Below are 20,007 nucleotides of genomic sequence, written 5' to 3'. Positions count from 1 at the left end.
TTACGCTATATTTCCGATTCGCGAGAACTACTGGCATCGGTTCTAAAAAGCGTACGGTTTAAAGCGAAATGACCCATTCATCATCTAGCGTTATCTGTGCAGTGATTACGGCATTTACAGGGGAGTTCAATTGTCAGAATGTCGGTCTTTCGACGGGATTCAAAGAACACTCGTGGAGCGCGGTATCGGCGCTCTAAACGCGAACAAATTTATCAGCTTTCAGCGCGGATCGTTCTGCCATGGACAAACATTATTCCGCTTGGTCAAAGTTGTATCGTCCGGGGGAAATTGAATTTCGGTCCCGGTACTCTTGTCGAAGAAGCGTATTAATGGAGAAGAAAGCGAGCGTTTGCTCTCGCTCCACGTGTAATTACGAAGGCAACGTCCGCCCGACGAGATATTATCGATTACAGTTGCGTTCCCTTTGTCCCTTCTAATTTCCCTGCAATTTGTTAGGTCGTTTGCGGAACGTTATTCTCTATGCGAAAGAGACGAACGGCCGCGTCAGCGTTTTAGAAATGCAGCCTGCCGTTCTGTTTCGCTGATAACATCCACCCTTATAGATCAACGTTCCCCGAACGGTACTACACGATTCAATCCTGAAATTGTTACTTTGCCGGCGGAATTTGTTACGTAAATATGACTTTACACTACGCTGTATAAAATCCTGTAGATTTTGACGAGGAAATGCCAAAAATCAAGTTTCAACGTTAGAGATTCACTGGTTCGACAGTTATGCGTGTGTACAGTGTACAGTTGAGCGATTTCAAGCATTCTTGCAGGTAAGGCCGCCGCCATATTGGTTTCAGACGTCGCCCAATGAGCGGGGCCGCCGCAGGGTTCAACCGATCTCTGTCGTTATTCTCTAAAGTGTATTTTATATATTTATATTTCGTAGTTCCATATACTAAATGAACTGAAACATTTTAAAAGTATAAATATTTTGTTCTTGTTTTCATTCGAATATAAAAATTCGAAAACTTTTTGGAAGTACATCGAAAATTAGTTTCAAAGTCGATTTTTCTATAAACCTTAGTAGTTCTACTGTGTAATTATTTGTTCGAAGAATATTATACAGATCCAATGACATAATTAAACTCCATAACGCCGGACAGTTTAAATATCTTTCTTTGGCAAGATAAACTGTGTATATAATGGAAAAATGAATAGAAGCGATCATTTTTGTAGTAATTAATGTCGTCTCTTCCGACAGATTAATGTGTTTTTAACGCGTACAAGACAACCAGAAATATTCGATCGATGTTCACACAGCTGTGCAGGACTACGGGAGAGGGGCGAGAGGACAAAGCTGACGCAGGTCTCCCAATTCGACAAGCTTTGGCCATCCTGCAGGAATTTCGACCATCTTGGTGGCGCCGACATAAGGTAAGTTTTCTCTCTTGAATCTCTGCAACATCAGCATGATTCGGTAGGATGGTTACGCGGATGTAAATCAATGTACTCCCGTTTGCATAAATGCTGTCTGGGCTACTATACTTTTAGGGACCATCTTGCTATCTCCATCTCGGTAACACCTTTCGATCACTTCGACGATAAAAAACGAATCGATCGAACCGTCGGATAAGGTATTCTGTACTAACACTATACAATATATATATATATACATATATATGTATACGGCGAAATAAGTAAGAAATTTTCGAACTTTCGCCGGCTCAAATTAAAGCTGGAAGATCGCTCGTACTGAAACGGGCACTTAGGTTTAAAAAGGAAGACTAAATCGTATCAAAAAGTCGATAAAGGCCAGACCGTCAACTCGGACAAAATTGATTCGATTTTAAGGGGTTACTTGGAATCGATCTTAAGATGCATTCCCGTAGGAATTTTCCAACTTTTAAGGGCTCAAGTTCAAGTTGGAAGATCGCACTTCCAATAAAAATTACTGATAAAACTTGAGACACAGAGAAACGTGCCATTACTGTGGCAATGGCTACTAACATCTGATTAATGCCCCCTTCGAAACCAAGCAAGTTCCATCTGATGCATTTCTTCCTAACACCAATAGCAGCCGAGTTATTCAGGTGGCCTGTTTCTGGCGCCTCACCCTGTATTGCGTGGAGTAGGTTCGATAAGCTGGCATCCACGAGTCTTCGATATTCACACGGGTTCGCCTTTTCTTCCTTACCGCGTCGGATCGTCAGGGGCGTTTGAAAATCGCCGGCAATATGTACTCGCGAATGTTTGCTTGCGTTTTATCGGCTCGGTTCTCTCGCGATTGCGTGCGCGCATGCTAATGGTCGCCGCGGATTCCGTCGGATTCCACGTTGTCTTCGTACAAACTGCCGTACAAAGTAGCAGGCGGATCGTATGTGCACGCGGGGCTTCGCTGCGCAAACAAAAGAGGAAAGTCGGATAATGGCCAGCAATCAGTGGTAAATGTGGCAAAGGGAGAGGAAGAGAGAGAGAGAATGGGGGTAACAATTCGCTTACGACCCGGAAAAAAGAACTTTCTTTCGGCGGGCGAAGTTTTCATTCGAAAACCGAGAGTTTCCGCTTTGCTGCTTAAAGTTCCGCGGCGTTACACTCATACTCGCATTCGGAGCACGTGCTTTAGCTGGATATCAACGGGAGTGGATTGTATCGTCACGACTAACTGCGCGAAACCAAGTTTAGTTTCTTTCGAACTGACCGTCAAAACTTTCCGAATACCAGATATTCGACACGCGAATCGTTATGTTAATCTTCGGAAAATTATTCTGACCTACACGCGGTGAAACTTCACAGCGGGGAATCTTCGAGGTTTCTTTTCAGTTCTTCAAGGTCTTCTTTTTTTAACACTAGGCTTTCGAAGCATTTCACTATTTTTCGTTACTTTATAAAAATCAGAAAAATCTGTCAGCCCATATATCTGGCCATTCTTTTTTACGAGGATATCAATTTGTTGAATAATTCTAGTCAGCGGATCAACTCGGTCCAGAACGCTTGAAATCGCTCAGTTTTACACGCGTACAACTTTCGAACGAGTGAATGCCTAACATCAGAACATGGAGTTTCAGCATTTTCTCGTCAGAATCTACAGAATTCAACCTATCAATTTTCTCATACACTTCATATGTTGAAGTATACATTAAAAATGTTTACATTTGTAATGGGCAGAAAAAGTACGAAGACACGTTCCAGTGAAATGCTATAAAAGAATGTAAAAATAAAGTTGTCGTCTTGAAGCACTGGCGCGGCGTGGCGCGGCGGCACTATGTCTTCCGATATCAGGAATTCTTGTTCGCGTATAAGCACAGGTACGGTAAAAATGCTAAGCTCGTTCGAAGATGAGAGGTCGCGCGTCTTGTTTTCCACCCGTTTCCTTCAAGTCCCGTAATACCGCGGCCAGGACCGCCGGTGGTTATGGTGAAATGTGCATGGTTTCGTTCCTTGTTATACGCGAAACGAGAGTCTGCTGGTTCGTCGTAGTTAGATGCCTGGCAGTTTTCAATATTTTCTTCAAGGCTTTCCGTGGAAATTGCTTTCTTGGCTATTGGTCGCTGGGGATGGGATCCCATTCTTGAAAACCTGTGGATGTCGTGATTTTCCGTATTATGTTTACAGGGAACATGGAATATTTAAATATGCGCAACACATTTAGTTTTAATAAACCCCAAACAAATCGTATTCTTCGGGATTTTTTCATTTCAAAGTGATCAAAAGTGATAGAGTACATTCAATATAGCAACAATTATATTACAATTTATCTTTTCTATTACTTGTTTAATTGGATGAGATATTATTTTCACAGAAAATTATAAATTACTTTGTAGAAATGACAATTTACATGAAGCACCGTGGTTAGAAACCAATCTTATATATTTGAAGTTGATAGCAGAAGAGAACTATAAACAAAAGAATATTGTAACAACCCAGATAACACAGAGACGTCTGAAGTTGGACATTCTTCGTCTTGACGTCTTAAAGACGTCGTGTGGTATCTGGGTATGAGAATAATAAATGAGTACCGCATCAATGGCTTCTCTTCCTATTGATCACAAATATTTCTGCACGCGTATGGTGTCGCTAATGATTTTCCATCGGCACGGCAGTGATTTTAATTAGCGGAAATTGAAAACCTCTGATTTTAATACGATCCGTCGTTCCTGCGGTAACATTTTACCTGAAATAGTCGTGTGCATACGATATGGATTACATTATTGAGCATTATCAATGCGATGAGTTTCAGACGAGTATACAAAAAAGTAATTAATTCTGCAGCATTATTACGCCGAGCAGAATTATTTTAATTAACAGGCGAGGCGCCGACCAGAACTTTCAGGTGAGCGTGCAAAAGTTGTTATTAACGGAATCCTCTTATTTCCAATAATAAAATTATTTTAATTAATCAATGCCGTTTGATTTACAAGCCCCCTGTTAAAACTTCGTTATGCTACATGTTTTCGGAAAAGTGCTTACGAGTTGGTGGTTGGAGAAGGGGCAAAATAGGGCGGAAGGATTGACAACATATTACAAAGGACTAGGTTATCGGAGCTGGGTCCCATTGTCAACATTTACCCCAAACTGTTCCTTCGGCCCATAAAATTCAGTTTTGTTCAAACTGAAGAACCAGAGTCGGTTTATATTGTTTTCTCGATGACTGAGAGCAGAATAGCTGTGCAGATGCTGCGATGTATGTAGATGTTGGCAAGCAGAGGATGTAGCTCGGTAACAGAAGGTATTTTCGAAACCATGTTAAGGTTTCCGCTGCTCCTCGGTTTACGACAGAACATTGCTCCTTAACCCACGCAGGAGAATGAACGAAAAATTAATTAGCTTCTACTCTGATGTGAAGCAAGCTGCGAACTTCCCGAAGACAATAAGCTTACATACTTGTGTAAACTCATTTGGAACTATTTATTACTATTAGTATAGCAATGTGTCTCTGTTATTTGAGGATGCATGAAGATTGCGTAGAATTTACTCGGTGCACGTTCGGAATCTGAATTATTCTAACAAAGCTGACAATATATCTTCACGATTTCCATCAATTAAAACATCAATTAAATTCATGAATTTATTTTAAACTTGTCTTGTCTATATGTATAATTATAATGTAATTGAAATTATTTTTTTATATTTAAACTAAACCAATAAATTAATGTACACGATTGAAGAAAGTATATTCTAATTAGAAATAGCTGTCTAGGATTCACGAGGAATCAATGTTAATAACAAATTTTCCCGAGCCGACATTTTGAAGAATGGTAACACCAGTTGTATCCGACTCCACTTAATAGGTTTCGTAATTTAGCGCAAATGAGAAACTTCATTGAACGCTCGCGAGCGTCTAATACATCACGAGAGAAATGACTCGAGCAACGTTGCGTGTATGAAAAATTGAAAAATGCGGGAGTCTGAACTGCGTGGATGGGCTTCCTGGTTTCACATCTCGTAAAGAAGCTTGCTACTCTCTCCGTTAGCTCCTATCTGCTTCCCTGGAAGATATTACAACGGAGCTTAACACTTTCGTCCGTTGATTTTTAACTAGTTCGTGGCTGGGAGCTTGATGAAGCTGGTGTCGTAAAATAGCTAAGATGTGGGAGGTTGGCAACACTGTGGAGGAACCATTTTAAAAAGTATCGTGGGCGATGTTAATATTGCAGGAGCCGTGCTGTTCGTTCGAAACTATTGACATAACTAACATAAATCTTTGCACCTTAACCGTAGAAATAAATAGAATTCAAAAATGTTTATATAAATACATTTGCATAAATTTCAAACTCAAAAATAAATATTTCAGACACTTCATACGCTAATTAGTATCTTTATCCACTACGTATTATTCAGAGAAGAATAGAATAGTTACGTAATTGCAATTAGAGTACAATTATGATTTTTGCAGTTTGTCCGAATTTTCCGACTTTCCTCTGTAATCGCCTCGAATCTTTTTCCTGAAAACTTTACCAGGACCATAACGAACAAAACAAAAATAGAATTACACATATCCATCGTCCGAATCGTGAGTTATGGTCTCGAGTTCATACAAAAATCCCATAGAAGAAAGCACTTCCATTTTCCCGGGCAACTTTTCCAATTTTTCTTTCCCCAAAAACCTTATTCGAACTACATATTACGAACAGTTTTAAAAAAAGATTAGCCAAATCGGTCCAGCCGTTCTATGCCGATATGAAATTGATATAACACCTCATACAATACCTAAATGTTTAGTAATTGTTTTAATAACGTAAACAATATTTTGAATAATGGTACAGCAATTTTTAGTGATGCCTCTCTCAGAGTGGACAACCGAGTGCAAAGGGTTAAAATGATTTCAAGAGGCAACTGCTTATCATTTTGTCCAGGAGTATAAGATTTTCTCACGTTAATTTCCTACTTCGTTTTTTGGCCACTTTTCGGAAGCCCACAGTGCACCGTGGGGGTGGTCAGGTTCGCGTCGGGATTTCATTTTTCATTTCTCAGCCGCCGCGCCCTCTTCCGACGAGAATATAAATCGAGGAAGCAATTTTCGTTGTAATTACGCTTTTCCCTCACGCCTCTGAAATAATTCTCTCGCGGAGGCTTCCTGTTTGGGCGTCCTGTCCGCGCTACTTCCTCCGAGCTTCCCGGCGAACGAGATCATTTTTTCCTTCGTTGTCCTTCGGCTGAACGCGACGCAGGAGTTATTTGACAATGTCTGTCGCCATATTTCTTCCCGGCGTTATCGTGCCCGATGTCCAGCCGCTCCCTGAAATATTTATTCGTTTCGGTAGCGTGTGTACGATCGCTACGAGAGACAGAGAGAGAGAGAGAGAGAGAGAGAGAGAGAGAGAGAATCGCTTCCTTCTATTTTTCAACATGGGGAAGTCCTCGAGGGAAAATCGGAAGTAATAAAAGTAGCACTTTTATCACTTCCATGACGAGAACCGGGGAATCGAGGCATGTACACGGGATTCCAATAAAAAACTGCAGGCTGTTATTTTTTCAAATAAAACACGCTTCTGTTTACATGTGTGTAACTGTGTTTAGGTAAATCCGGGGTAATTGTAAACATGATTGGTTCAAAAAATTTAACACGGTTTTATATATAATGAGCAGTTTTTTAACATGTTCATAATAGGAAGTTTCAGAAACGTATAATGGAATCTTGAATTTTGGCCACTTTTTGGAAACTGCCGGCCCCTTTTCAGTTTTCCTTCGTCTCTCGACCGGAAAACAGAGAGATCGAGAGGGGTGGGGGGAAAGGACAGGGTCGCAGGTGTTAGGAAAATTTCTCGCGAGGCAACCTAACGACTCCGGTAACCTAATTTCGCCCGAATTCCGCCAATTTGTAGTTCGCCCTCGCTAACTTCCCCGGCACAAAGAGCGGTGGCGACGAATGAAGCGGCTCCTCCGTCTTCCGGAATTTTCGTATTTCGTCCGTCCACAGAAGCGACCGGCTCGCTACCGAAATAATATCGCGGCGGAAAAGAAAAGTTGCGTTTCGATTTTCTCGGCTCGCGGCAAGAGGATTTTCGTTTCATCGACTCGGAACAGCGCCCCGGTAAAAGGGAAGACGGGATTTGAAACGCGAGGCGAGGGAGAAGTTCGAAGGAAAGTTCCTTCTTTTGATTTCGGGGATCAAGTAGAACTGGGTTTCTAGGAACGGCGAAGTTGCAGAATCTCGAATTAGAAAATCATATAATGCGGGATGCCCTGATGGAAAAGTATTAGAGAAAAATACGGTACGAATGAGATACGGTGGATCCAGGAAATACTCGAACAATTTTGTCGCATCTCTATAATTTTTGTTTAATTCGAGAACTTGTAGTTTTCATATTAATTTCATGATTAAATTTAATTTGTGCAGGTGTTAGTTACGAATTTTGTGAAGTAAATCTATTTCACATATGTACGACACTTTCTATTGTGAATGTAAATTGTTCTAAATTATTTTCATCTAGTGCAAATTTAAAAGGCGATCTAATGTGTAAGTGAGAGAAGTAAGTATCGATGTATGTACTCAGATTTTTTGCTATGAGCAAGCGAAATAGTGACAGGAAACGTGGAAGTAAAAGGGAAATAAAAAAACCAGCACAGAGACAACTCGGCGGGAGACTTTGATGAAAAATTAATTTTTGTGTTATCATACGCAACAGCGGATAAGGTAGAAATATAGTTCTTCCGCGAAGGTGTCGGTATCTTAATTAAGCTGAACTCAGCTTTTAATTACCGAATTAATCTCTGGATAAATTTGCCTATCGTAAACGTATAAAATCCGCGTTAGCATAACGCAGTAATCTCATAAACAGGAACAGGAAGTAAAAGGATAATGATCTACACGACAAGGCTACGACCTGGGATTAACAGCTCGAGTTAGATTGAAATAACGATCAGGACAGATCGGACGGCGATACATTTCCCTTGAGCGCGTTGCGTGATCTAGCAAAGGATTTGCATAATAAGCGTAAGCATCGGCAAGTAGTGGCATAAATTTATGAAACGGCACACGAGCCGTTTGCTCTCTCTCTCACTCGACCTTGCATCGTTTCCACTTTGTTAACATTGTCGGCGTTGAAAAGAAGAAAATTGAGATCCCTGGGTATCCAGTGCTCGGTCGGATGATTCTGTCAGATTAGAACCGATCAATTTTAAGCGAAAACGAAGGGAACGAGGGCCCCTCGAGGAGCTACTCGACTGTGCTCGTGTCCTAAGAATTTCTGCAAGCTTTGCTCAGCTCTTACGCGTTCGCCGTTTTGTTTATTTATCTCTTTCAGACGGTTTTCTTTCCTCCGGCCGTTTCTTCCGGCAAACTGTTCTCGCCGGAGCAGCTGCAATCACGGAAGCTCACAGCACACCGTCGAGAATTATGTTCTTTGGCAATATCTTCGTCCAGAAGTAACGTTACTACCGTCACAAACGAATTTCCCGCCAGATTCCCAGGATCCCTTTCTCGCTTAATGATCGTGAAACCGTGTCGCAGACTAGTTGCGGAAAATATCGTGCTATTATATATCGGTGTCAGTTAAGTAACAAGCATTCTGCAAATTACTGGAATAAGCACGGACGATTGTATACAGGGCTGTGTTTATTCGTAATTCGTATCGTATACCTCCGGTAGTTCAATAAATAATTCCAGAAATTTTTAATTTACACAAAAACAAGAGTCTGTGAACTCTGAACAACATTTTTTCTACGAAGTCTTCTATGAGATTTATTACCACATAACGAAGTACACTACGATAGTGTACATTATAATTATTAATTAATATAATTATCGATCATTTCTATTTACGGAATCTTGGGCACTCTTGTGCCTCAACCAGACCCATTCATTTAGGCAATGAATGCATCAAATTCATAGTATAACGACCGTAAGTTTTCTCTAGTCTGATATCTGATGAATAGGCTGCGAATGTTTATGCAATTTGCAATTTTTGTATACGAATTTTAAGAAAGTGTAATAAAATAGAATCTTATTTTTTGCGGTAGTAGCCTTTTTAGATCTGAAATCGATTAAAATCGTACTAAATTCTGTTGTATTTTGTATCGTAGCATTTTTAAAAAATTTTCAAAAGCCATAATTGCATAAAGATCCGCAGTCTAGTGATGAACAATACGGTTGTCTGACAAACTGGTATTATCTACTCTACGTATTTCAGTCGTAAATACTTCTTTACGTTGACTTTGCGAAGTAACAATAAGCTAGTTAAGTAGTGCACACATAAAACAATGATACGCTAAAGGACAGAAGCGGTACGAGGAAAGATCGAAGGGAATTCGCAAGTCAATGAACCACATTTGCGTTAGACTGCAAAGTATTTTGTTAAAAGAGTCGAGTGATCGAGCGTTAACAGCTCTTCAGTTTAACGGAAGCAATTAAGACCGTGAAAAGAGAACGGATAATGAAAGAGCATTAATGAGGCTGAGGTGTCGAGATCGCATGGTTGTTAAAGCGGCAAGCGCAGACGTGTTACAATTTAACGAGAAAACAATTGCAGTCTGTCCATCGAACGATCCGAAATCTATTATGCGCAACGCACCGATTAAATTGCGGTGCTGTTGATATTGTGAATTACCGGGAACGATTGCACATTCTGCAACGAAGCAAAATCGTTTACACGACAACAGTTATAGAAACGATTGCTTTCACCTGTGCATATAATGCTTGAATTTTTAAGATGAGTTCTAATACGACATCAAATCTAATTAATTATTAACAAAAATGTTGTTCTCTGTTGTCGAAAATTTTCAGGATTAGGAACATTAATTAATTTATAGTATAACATTTTTTAGTATAAACTATTTATAATAAAGCAGCGAGATATCGTGTTTGGTGTCACTTTAATCAGAAAAATTCCAGAAATAAGTTGGTGGAAGTCCCATAGAAAAATAATGAAAAATAAAGAAGTTTTGTAATTGGATTAGTAGTGGTGATCACACCGAAGGCACTGGATAAATTCGGGTGACTTTACTGTATTGTTTTTAGTATTATTTCTTGTTTCTCAAGTAGAAATGAACGCATAACTTTTGAACCAGTGGTTTCCTAACATTTGAACTTGGATTTTCGTTATTTTCTTCTCGAAATCTACAGGATTACATTTAAAAAGTACAAAATTTTTGGTTTCCTCGGGCGAAGTTTGCCCATTGCTTTTTTTCGTAACGTTTTGTCCACAGTAATTACTAAATTCTTTGTATTCTGTACGAAACTGTATTATGTGCATTTTACAAGACGATACATTATAGTACGACCTCGAAAAAACTGCGTGGACCACTCTAAAATGGCGAACGTTTTAAAATTTGTCTGCATTGAACACATAATTTAAATTTTCATCGGAATTACCGTAGCCCGTGATTAATACCATTTTTACTGCCTCCGCCGACATCGATTGAAACGATTAAAGAATTCGAGACGTCTCTCATGTGCGGGGGAAAATTTGCAAGGGAGTTAAACGCGTGAGATGTATGAAAAGTCCACAGTTGACAGAAAGGAAAGGGAAAAATTTCACCGAGTTACCGGAAACCCGCCGGCGGCGGTTTTCAGAGTCGCTTCTCTTTGGTTCGTTTGCTCTCGCAACCCTCCCGGTGCCAGCGTCGCCGCGCCGCGCCGGCATTATTTTATCTGCTTCTCCTCCACATTCAGAACAGAGATCACTACAGCTTCAACCGAGAGTATACCTTCTCTCCCCGTGGTTGTTTCGGGCAAAATGAAATAATTCCGAAGGTAACGCCTCCGAATACTCGAAACGACTCGAACACTTAGCGGGTTGTTTCCCTTCTGTCTGGAGATTTTCTCCCGGGGCAACATTCCTGTTAAGTTTCAAGATTTACCGTTTCCTCCCGAGATCGAAAGAGTTATGGAACTCTTCAATAGCTTCTACTGGAAACGTGGTTCGTGGAGTATTTTTAAAACACGTTTCCGTATTTACACTGTGGATCGAAATAACAATTTTTAATTGCAACAAGTCGTCTTTCTTTGATCGCTTTTGTCAGTTACAAGTAATATACGGATGTACCTCAATTCTTTTAATCTTTTTGGAGATTTAACACTGTACAGGGTGTACCAAACATGTACCTCCTTAAAAGGATTCTTGAGGTCATTTAAAGTAACTTTTCGCTTTGCGAAAATGTTCTCCGCGACGTCTTTCGGGAGTTATTGACGAAAAACAAGGACCCAATCAGGGCACGGCTACTATGAACGAATTTCGACTCCGCCGTGTTCCGATTGGTCCGTGTTTTTCGTTGATAACTCGTCAACAAAGCCGCCGAGAACATTTTCGCAAAGGAAAATACACCCTGTATGAACAAAGTCGAGCTTCAATTTTTCTATTTTATTTGTTTTTCTCTTTTCTTCTGTCTTACCATTCGTACACCGTGGATGTTGTCCTGACAATACAGGTAATTTCATGATTTTGCGTGACCCTCCTAGCTCGCGATAACAGGAGAACTCGATTAGAACCGGTGCCAGACTGTTTTGCTTTGTTTGCTACGTCTCCTGCCCTGTTCTTTTGTTTTATCGGCTGCAGTGCTCCTTAGCCAGCTGAGCTAGCAGCTGAACCTGACAACCGTGTACGCGAGAAACGATCTTGATGCTGTATTCATCTGTATACACGTTCTCCCGATAACACCAAAACTTTTGGGCATGTATAATTTTAAGGTCTATGTAGTCGAGCCAGGCCGTACGGTCCAGAATTTTGCCGTTGTTTACACATGTCTTTGAGTTTCTAACGGTAATTTGAGAAGGTTTCGAGAGACTCGCATAAAGGCCAAACGCCGAAGACTAGAACTTTTCAGAGTAACTTGTGCCAATAGGTGGGGAATACAGTAAATCCTCATTTACTGTCCAACAGCCGTGTTCTGCACGGAGAGTGATCGTATAGGGAGAACACTTTCTTTTATTACTGCGTAAGAAATTTTTATTTTGCATAAAGATCCGCAGTCTAATTATGACTTACCTGCTAACAACGGCTGGCGCCTAATTTTTACTGTACAACGCGTCTCCCGCCCATTACCAACAGTATGGAAAAGACGTGTTTAAGCGTCTCCCGCAAACAATGTGTTGAAATGGTGAAATACCAGGAGACAAGTAAAAATTGTATTTTTCTACTAGAAGATACTATTAATACTATTAACACAAAAGAGGTATAATCACTGCGAATGAAATACAACGACAATGGGTGAAAACTTGTGATTACAGTTGCTTTCAATAAAAGCCATCGCCTTTGTATTCGAGCTTAGATACTCGGACCGTGTTAAATAAACATCATATGGTAATTTTAGTTCGTTATAAAGAACCTGTAAATTGTCTCTTCTCCCGGTTATACACGGTTTCATTTTCTACTAGAATAAATCCCGTTGTTCTCGTAGGATTTTTCAGTTGAATCTCTCACGCTCCGAGTCTGCCTCGAGTAATATTCAATTAGTAGAAGTAAATATAATTTTCGTCCCGGACAAAACGGCGGCAGGGAAAAGTTTCCGGCGGCGAGTGAAAATCCGCGCGATATATCTGATTTAAAGTATACATTTCCTCGGAGAGTACCGGTAACATGCATTTCTCATTCCTTCGCGTTCCGAGTTACGGGCTGCCTCCTGTCTTGGAAAAATCTTGCTGTCAGCATGTTACAGTTGGTATGGCAGTTACAGCGACATGGATGAAAACGCAATTTGTAGGCAAACCACGGGGCCGCGGCGAAATATTTAACCACCGCCGGACGTTCAAAGAGGAAGAAGATGAAAACGCGAACGCGCGAGAGACAATAATCGTTAATTACGGGCGGTACGCGTGGAGGATCTTTACGAGAGTCTGCACACGAACCGGCGGCGCGGCGCGGCGGCTGTCTAATTCGAGTTATTCAGGAATTAAGGAAACGGCACTTTTCGAGATGAAGAACGGTAATTGCTTCTATAACGATGACCATACTCGAACGGACTTGGAATTCGAAAACGAAGTTATACAGGGTATTTGACGACACAGGTGGCAGATAATTCAAAGGGTGGTTCTCCATTACAAGATAAAACGAAAATGAAGAATAAACAAATTGTGATTTCGGCTTCATTTTTTTTTTATATATGCGGCAACCCGACCAACAGAGTTAGACGGATCTTTAATCGCTGATAACTAGATAGCGGATTTTATGCATTTATGACAAAAACGAGTAGGTGTAATTGAAAAGAGTAAAAACATTAGAAGAATTCAAACATGCTGTTATATCATATTCACCCTACTAAACATATAAAGAAAGAGAATAAATTTCTACAATATTTCATCCCAGTCTATTACTGTACAATATGAGGTAAAACATCGAGCTCAAAGCAGGTTCAGAAAAGAGTGAAAAAAAGATGGTTGCCTTGCCAATCGTCAAAAGCCTTCTCCGCGTAACGAAAGTTAATGATTGAAAAGCATTCCTGAAGCGCCGAGCTCACGGTCGAATAAGCAGACCGAATGAAGTAACAATTGATCTCGAGAGCGCGCTCGTTCGCCATTTCTACCCGCGCCGCGCCGCGCCGCGTATTCGCGGTGTATAAAGCGGTGAACAATAGCGGCGCGTATGAATTCGTTAGTACTTTATCCTGGTCACTTTAAACCTATGCTTCGGCATGACGGTGGTACGCGAGCTTTAAAATGGCTCGGTTAGGGGGTGGGTGTCAGTGGGGGCGGCGACGATGGCAGAGATGCAAGAGGGTAATTTGCGGGTGTAGCTAATTACAGGGCTCGTTACGGAAGCTCGGAGTAATTTCATACGGATTCCGGTCGTATATCGAGTCGATTCTTTGTTTCCTCGTTTTCTAACTTCTCGCTCCCGATCGATCGGCGGCTGCTCGCCGAAAGACAGCTCGAAGGGTTACGCATCTGTACATATATCTACACCCCCGCTCAAAAAGATTATTATTTTATTATTCATTGTTACATCTTATTGCAAGCATTCAGGATGCGAAGCGATCCTAACGACATCGAATGTATTATTTGAACCACGTATTTTTTAAAACAATCGATGCAGTTCGTACAATAATGATCAGAATTTATTAAACTATAATTTCTACAATATGTGAGAATAAACATGAAATTCGCTATATGTATCTCATCTTCTTCTTTCTTGATTTATTTATGTCTACGTATCCATAATTCTTTTTAATAAAAAAAACTGCCGACATCTAATTTGAATTTAAAACATCTTCTTGTCCTTTTCTAATTTGGAAATAGTGAATGATGTTTGATGAAGAGCTTGTTTGCATTTACATTATTACAAAAGAGAAAACGAAATAGACTCTGTGAAAGTATAGTGAATTTTGTTTATATAATGTTTGTGATGGTCGATAAAATGATTCACGTTTTAAGGCTTCTACCGCCAGAATTATGTTTCCATAACTAAAATTCCAATTACATCGTTGATTGCTAGGAGTCCATTTCAGATGATCCCTGCTATGCAGTAGATCACTGAATCAGCTCCCATATACTCTGATTTAGGACGATCGTTAGCGAAATGAATTTCTGAATATCAGCAGCTGGGGGATATCGCGTGTCTGCGTAGAACGATGCGAAAATTGCGAGCAGATGACGCCGTAAGTCTTCGTGGAAGACCACGGCGATTTACTATGCAAATGGTCGAACGCGTCTCCGTGGAGAAACATAGATTATAGATTATAAACTATTCCCCAATTAGACGAAAATAGTTGGTTTAGGTAAGCAAAACTATTACTACAGAAAATCAAAAATCAATTTAATTATGCGGATATTACTGAATTTGAGTACACATTAGGAATTTTCATTTAAATGCAATTACTACGATTACTTTAAAAGCTATGGTTATTATCAGTATTATTTGATGATTGTTATTTTATTTTTTCACGTATCTGCTATCTACGTAGGGAATCTTATTTTTTGTTCAACCCTCGAAAATCAATATTAACGGTTATACCGGTATTTTAACGATTGCCAATACATACATATGGTATAATATACGATAATTTAATATTAATTATTGATTATAATATTTGATATTTTATTTCCCGTGCAATATTATTAGTGAAAGTATAAAAAGAAATTCAGAAAATATATGTACATATACATGATTGATTTTATCAATTATTATTCGTATTCACAATTGTGGTCATACATGAAAGTGTTCCTCTTAAAAAAGTAAAGACTGGGGATTTTCCCATTATCTAAAATTTTAGGAAAGAGGATTCGTTAACATTTAAACAATTCCACCTCGAATTCTTGGAACGTTGTTTCCTCGTGATTAGCATTTTTGCATTCACGCTCATTTGCAGATAACACCTCAATTATTCTATCGCATAAAAGAGCATGCGAAAACGTGCGATACTAATTTTAAGCAGAGCAGATAAGCTGATCGTATAATGAAAACGATCGTGATTAGCGCGTGACATGAAGTCGCCTCGAAATCGCATGAAACTTTCATTATAAAAAAAAAATACTTCAGGTATCGTTAAAAAAAACTTTTCTTCCGTGTGCATATATCAATAAAATGTTTACATATTTTGCAACTTACACGTGCATATGCTAGTATGCCATTATTTATTTATTCTATTGATTTCTTAAACCAGATACATGAATCCTGTTGATTCATAATAATTTCATTTTGTACGATCCACACACACACAACTTGCAATTTTTCTGTGCAGTCGCATGAAATTGCAGAAGTTAAATTTAAATAAAAAATCTATTTACAATGCACGTATACACATTTTAATAACCCATCCAATATTACAAATTAAATTGTTTCTTTTGTAATTATATAATCGAGCATGGATTTTTTCATATCACGTTCCGTCATCCCAAATTTGCGATACGATAAAATCCTGTGAAATTAAATAAACAATTGTAATAAATGTTTGATTGAAAATATTTAAAAATAATTTTTCTTTTTATATGTTTATGCAGGTCACGTCCGTCGTGTAATTGTAAATTACATACATAGATAACATTGCAGTGGACATACAATTTTTTGTAATATACCCTTATAATAATAACCCTTATTTTTTAAGATAAACTGAAAAATATCTTCAGAAAATGGTGAAAAGCGGTGTCTCTCCATCATTAACGATTGTTTAAACATTCATAATGTATTAGTATTAGATATCACTGTATTCGGGAAAGTCTACAGAATCTTTTGCTGTAAAGAACAATTCAATATCTTTTACAATAACACCACAATATTTGCTTAAAGTTGAAAAATATGTTTGTTTTTCAAAATCATGTTTCTCAAAAGCTGTGCGCCCAGGGGGAAAAATAAGGGCAGATTCGGAATCAGCACAAAAAACTCTATAAGAATCAGCATTGATTCTACAAGAATCAACCCAACAGTAATTGTTGAACATGAATGAAGTTTGATTTTGTTGGACAGTGTTTTTCATCACACTCGTTTTAAAAACACCGCTATTCAACAAAAAAAAACGGAAGACTATTGAAAAATACGATATCGAACCTAAAAATCGTCCGTTTTTTTATCGGTAGGAGTAGACTATGACGCTCAAAAAAAGTTTCACAACAAAAATCAGAAAATTTTACCAAAAACCTCTGTGAAAAATTCTAGTAGAATGCATTCGTTGGTTTCAAGGAATATTGGCCACTGTTTCGAGAAAAATGTGTCAACTTTTTTGAACGCTACTTTATGCACCACTGGAATGAATGGAATGAATATATTTCTGGAAATTCAGACAGAAAGTTCGACTTTTTGAAATAGAGAGTTTCCTTTATGTTTGCACCACTATTATTATTTCACATTAATTTATATAGTTAAAGTATATTGTGAGAGCCACATTTCAAATACTGGGAGCACTGAAAGCAGATTACGCGAGGGGCACTCGCAGGCCGAGAGAGTTGCGCATTTTCGCTCGTCAACTATCTTTCCGGCTAAATGATAAAACTCCGGGTTAAGGTGAAACATTAATCCATTTAAAAACCACGTTTTTCGCGATAAACGAATGAATTCCCAGGTTATTCGAACCACGTTCAAATTCCGCGTAATCCACTGTTCGACTAAAGGTAATCACGATTTTTAAACTCCGGGGCGGTGCTGAATTTCGGGAAATTTAATACATGCGTAAACGAGCGCGTCGTCAGCGAAATTAAAAAGGATACCGCAATTTACAGCCCCCACGTGTGAATAAAATGGTGGGATTTCGTTGCTCATAAAGACGAACCCGGCTCACCCGGCTCGCCTTCCTCACCTTTCGTTTTATATCATCCTAAAATGGGGTCCGGCTTAATCGTGACTTCCATCGGTGATGTCATTTCGGGATGGCAATGTTCGCGCTTCGGAATTGCCACTCGTCAAAGATTTTACCGGTTCAACCCTAATTCGTTAGAACGCGGCGGGCCAGTAACGTACTGATTAAGTGTTTCAGAATCGTAAAACCAGAGTCGCCAGATTAGGGGAATTGACTCGAATCGTGGGGAATAAGTTACCCTTCCCTCTTTCCCAGTACCGGATTATTCACGTGACATTGTGACTTCAATCATTCTAATAAGTTCAGTTCAGGGTGTTTCAAAATTATATGTCGTGACGTCGTGACCACTTGTAGAGTGATTCTGCATCTCTGGATCGGTGGAGACCTGTTAAAAAAATGGACCACATGATTTATCTTGACCTTGACTCTCAAGGTTAAAATTGTCTTTCATTGCATCGTATGGCACTCGTCGCGACCAACAAAAGTTTCTATTCTATATTCTTCATAAATTAATAAAATAAAATATATTGTACGTTCTATCCAGAGAAAAGAAGTACTTATAGCATAGAAAAACGGAAAAATTTTGATCACTTAACATTTCAACGTTGCCACTCATCGTGAAATACCAAAATCTCTAAAGAAAAATCGTTCTAGCCGTAGCGATAACTCATGAAAAGGCAAATATGGCAACGCGATAAATTATTCTCGTGAATGAAGAATACGTTCGAATGGAATGGAGGAACAAACAAGCGGTGCCACATATTTCTTCGATGCGAATCTATTGAAGCCAGTTAAACACCGAAATAGTCATTCGATCTTTCCAGAAGCAGGAAAATTACGTAGCTGAATAATGGCGCGAACGGCCGGCGGTATTTGTCGTTGATATACAGTCAGTTTTACTGCCTGTTCCCAAATGATCCTTGCTTTATCGTCGGAATTGCCATCCCCTATATTCTCCTTTGGCGAAAGTAACTCGAGAAACGTTTCGCATCTGTACGAAAGGCAAGTACACTTCTGGTCAAAACCATAACACGCGAATTCCATTTAATGTTTCAGTGACATTGCTCATTACAAAATTAAATGACAGAAACGATGAAAAATCAAGGAGGCGTGTATTCGTCACAAAAAAGCGTTACTGGATATGTATAGGTTGATGACAGATTAAAATCAACGTGTTTCCAGAGTGTTATCATTTTGTAACATATTTTTGTGAAGAGCAACTTTTACTATTTTCTTTTCACAATTCAGACTAAACGCAATTTTTTGACACATCACCTACTAACTGTCTAGCTTAACAGAAAAGCTGAAGTCGTCTGGTCCATTTATAAAACAGTTTTTTTCTGATTTAAAGCGTGTGGTATTAATTATGAGAGCGACTGTACGTGCAATATAAAATCGCAGATCCAATATCTGAATGATCATTGTAAAAAGTATTTAAAAACATTGAAACGTATGCTGGAAGAAATTCTTCATAATTTCTAGAATAGTTCAAAGTTTGGAAATGTCAACAACTTTTACCTTAAAAATGAATAATCCTTGAATTTCGCAAACTATGTATATTCCCGTGATATTTCGTTTGAGAACGTCGAGTGCTGTAAACGCATAAAGATCCGCAGCATGACCGCAACCGTGGCGGGGTGAAAAAGTAGACGAGCGATCAGACTAAATCAGAAATTTAATAAAGTATTGGGATAAGGGGTAGCAACGTGCAAAAAGGAAGGAAACATCTTTACACTGTGGAGGATAATTAAACCGCGAGTAAAAAATTTGATATTGACGGGCGAGCCGTCGTCGTCGTCTTCGTCGTCTCCTTTCATTTTTCCCTCAGTATCCCGGAAACAAAAAAGAAACAGAGCCGGGAGTCCTCGAATTTCCGATACGCCGCGCCGTGCTTGTTATCGTAACCACTTGCGTCATAAAAACCGACCGATCGATAAAAGATTACACAGCCCCGAAAGCGGCGTACAAAGTGTAAAATGTAGCGAACGCGTGGGTTAGGTCCGAACGGGGGTGGGTCCACGGTGGTGGTTGGGGCAAATTATTATCGAGGGCGAGGGTATCGATGTTCAACATGTGGAAAATTACAGTGAATATTATCCGCGGCCGGAAGACCGGTTCGTACAAAAGGATTCAATTTTCTCGGGAAATAAAGACGGAACGATAACAACGCACAGAGCAGGAAGATAAGAAAAATATATTCGGAGATGGAAGGGAATAAAGGACGTGCATCACCAGTCGGTGTCTTCTCGACCCTCCCCTCCCTACACAGCCAATCAGAACGCCCGTGTGCTATCTTTAATTTCTCGGTGGCCATGTTGAAATTCTTTAATTGCTACAAATAAGATACACTACATAATGGTTGTTTAGTAATCAGTGCAGAGTCTCCTTTATTCTCTC

At 39.4% G+C, this 20,007-nt stretch overlaps 1 protein-coding gene across 1 annotated transcript in view; it reads left to right on the top strand.

Moving 5' to 3' along the window:
• The first annotated feature begins 1,256 nt into the window (after nucleotides 1-1,256).
• Nucleotides 1,257-20,007, top strand: part of Phlpp (PH domain leucine-rich repeat protein phosphatase) — a 189,151-nt gene continuing 170,400 nt past the window's right edge. Inside the window, exon 1 of the mRNA XM_076427016.1 lies at nucleotides 1,257-1,386. The gene's annotated coding sequence lies outside the window, so the exon portion shown is untranslated. The remainder of the gene's footprint in view (nucleotides 1,387-20,007) is intronic.

The sequence above is a fragment of the Lasioglossum baleicum genome, chromosome 1, assembly GCF_051020765.1.
Source record: "Lasioglossum baleicum chromosome 1, iyLasBale1, whole genome shotgun sequence".
NCBI lineage: Eukaryota > Metazoa > Arthropoda > Insecta > Hymenoptera > Halictidae > Lasioglossum > Lasioglossum baleicum.
Note: the sequence above shows the minus strand (reverse complement) of the source record. Positions and strands in the feature narration are given on the sequence as shown.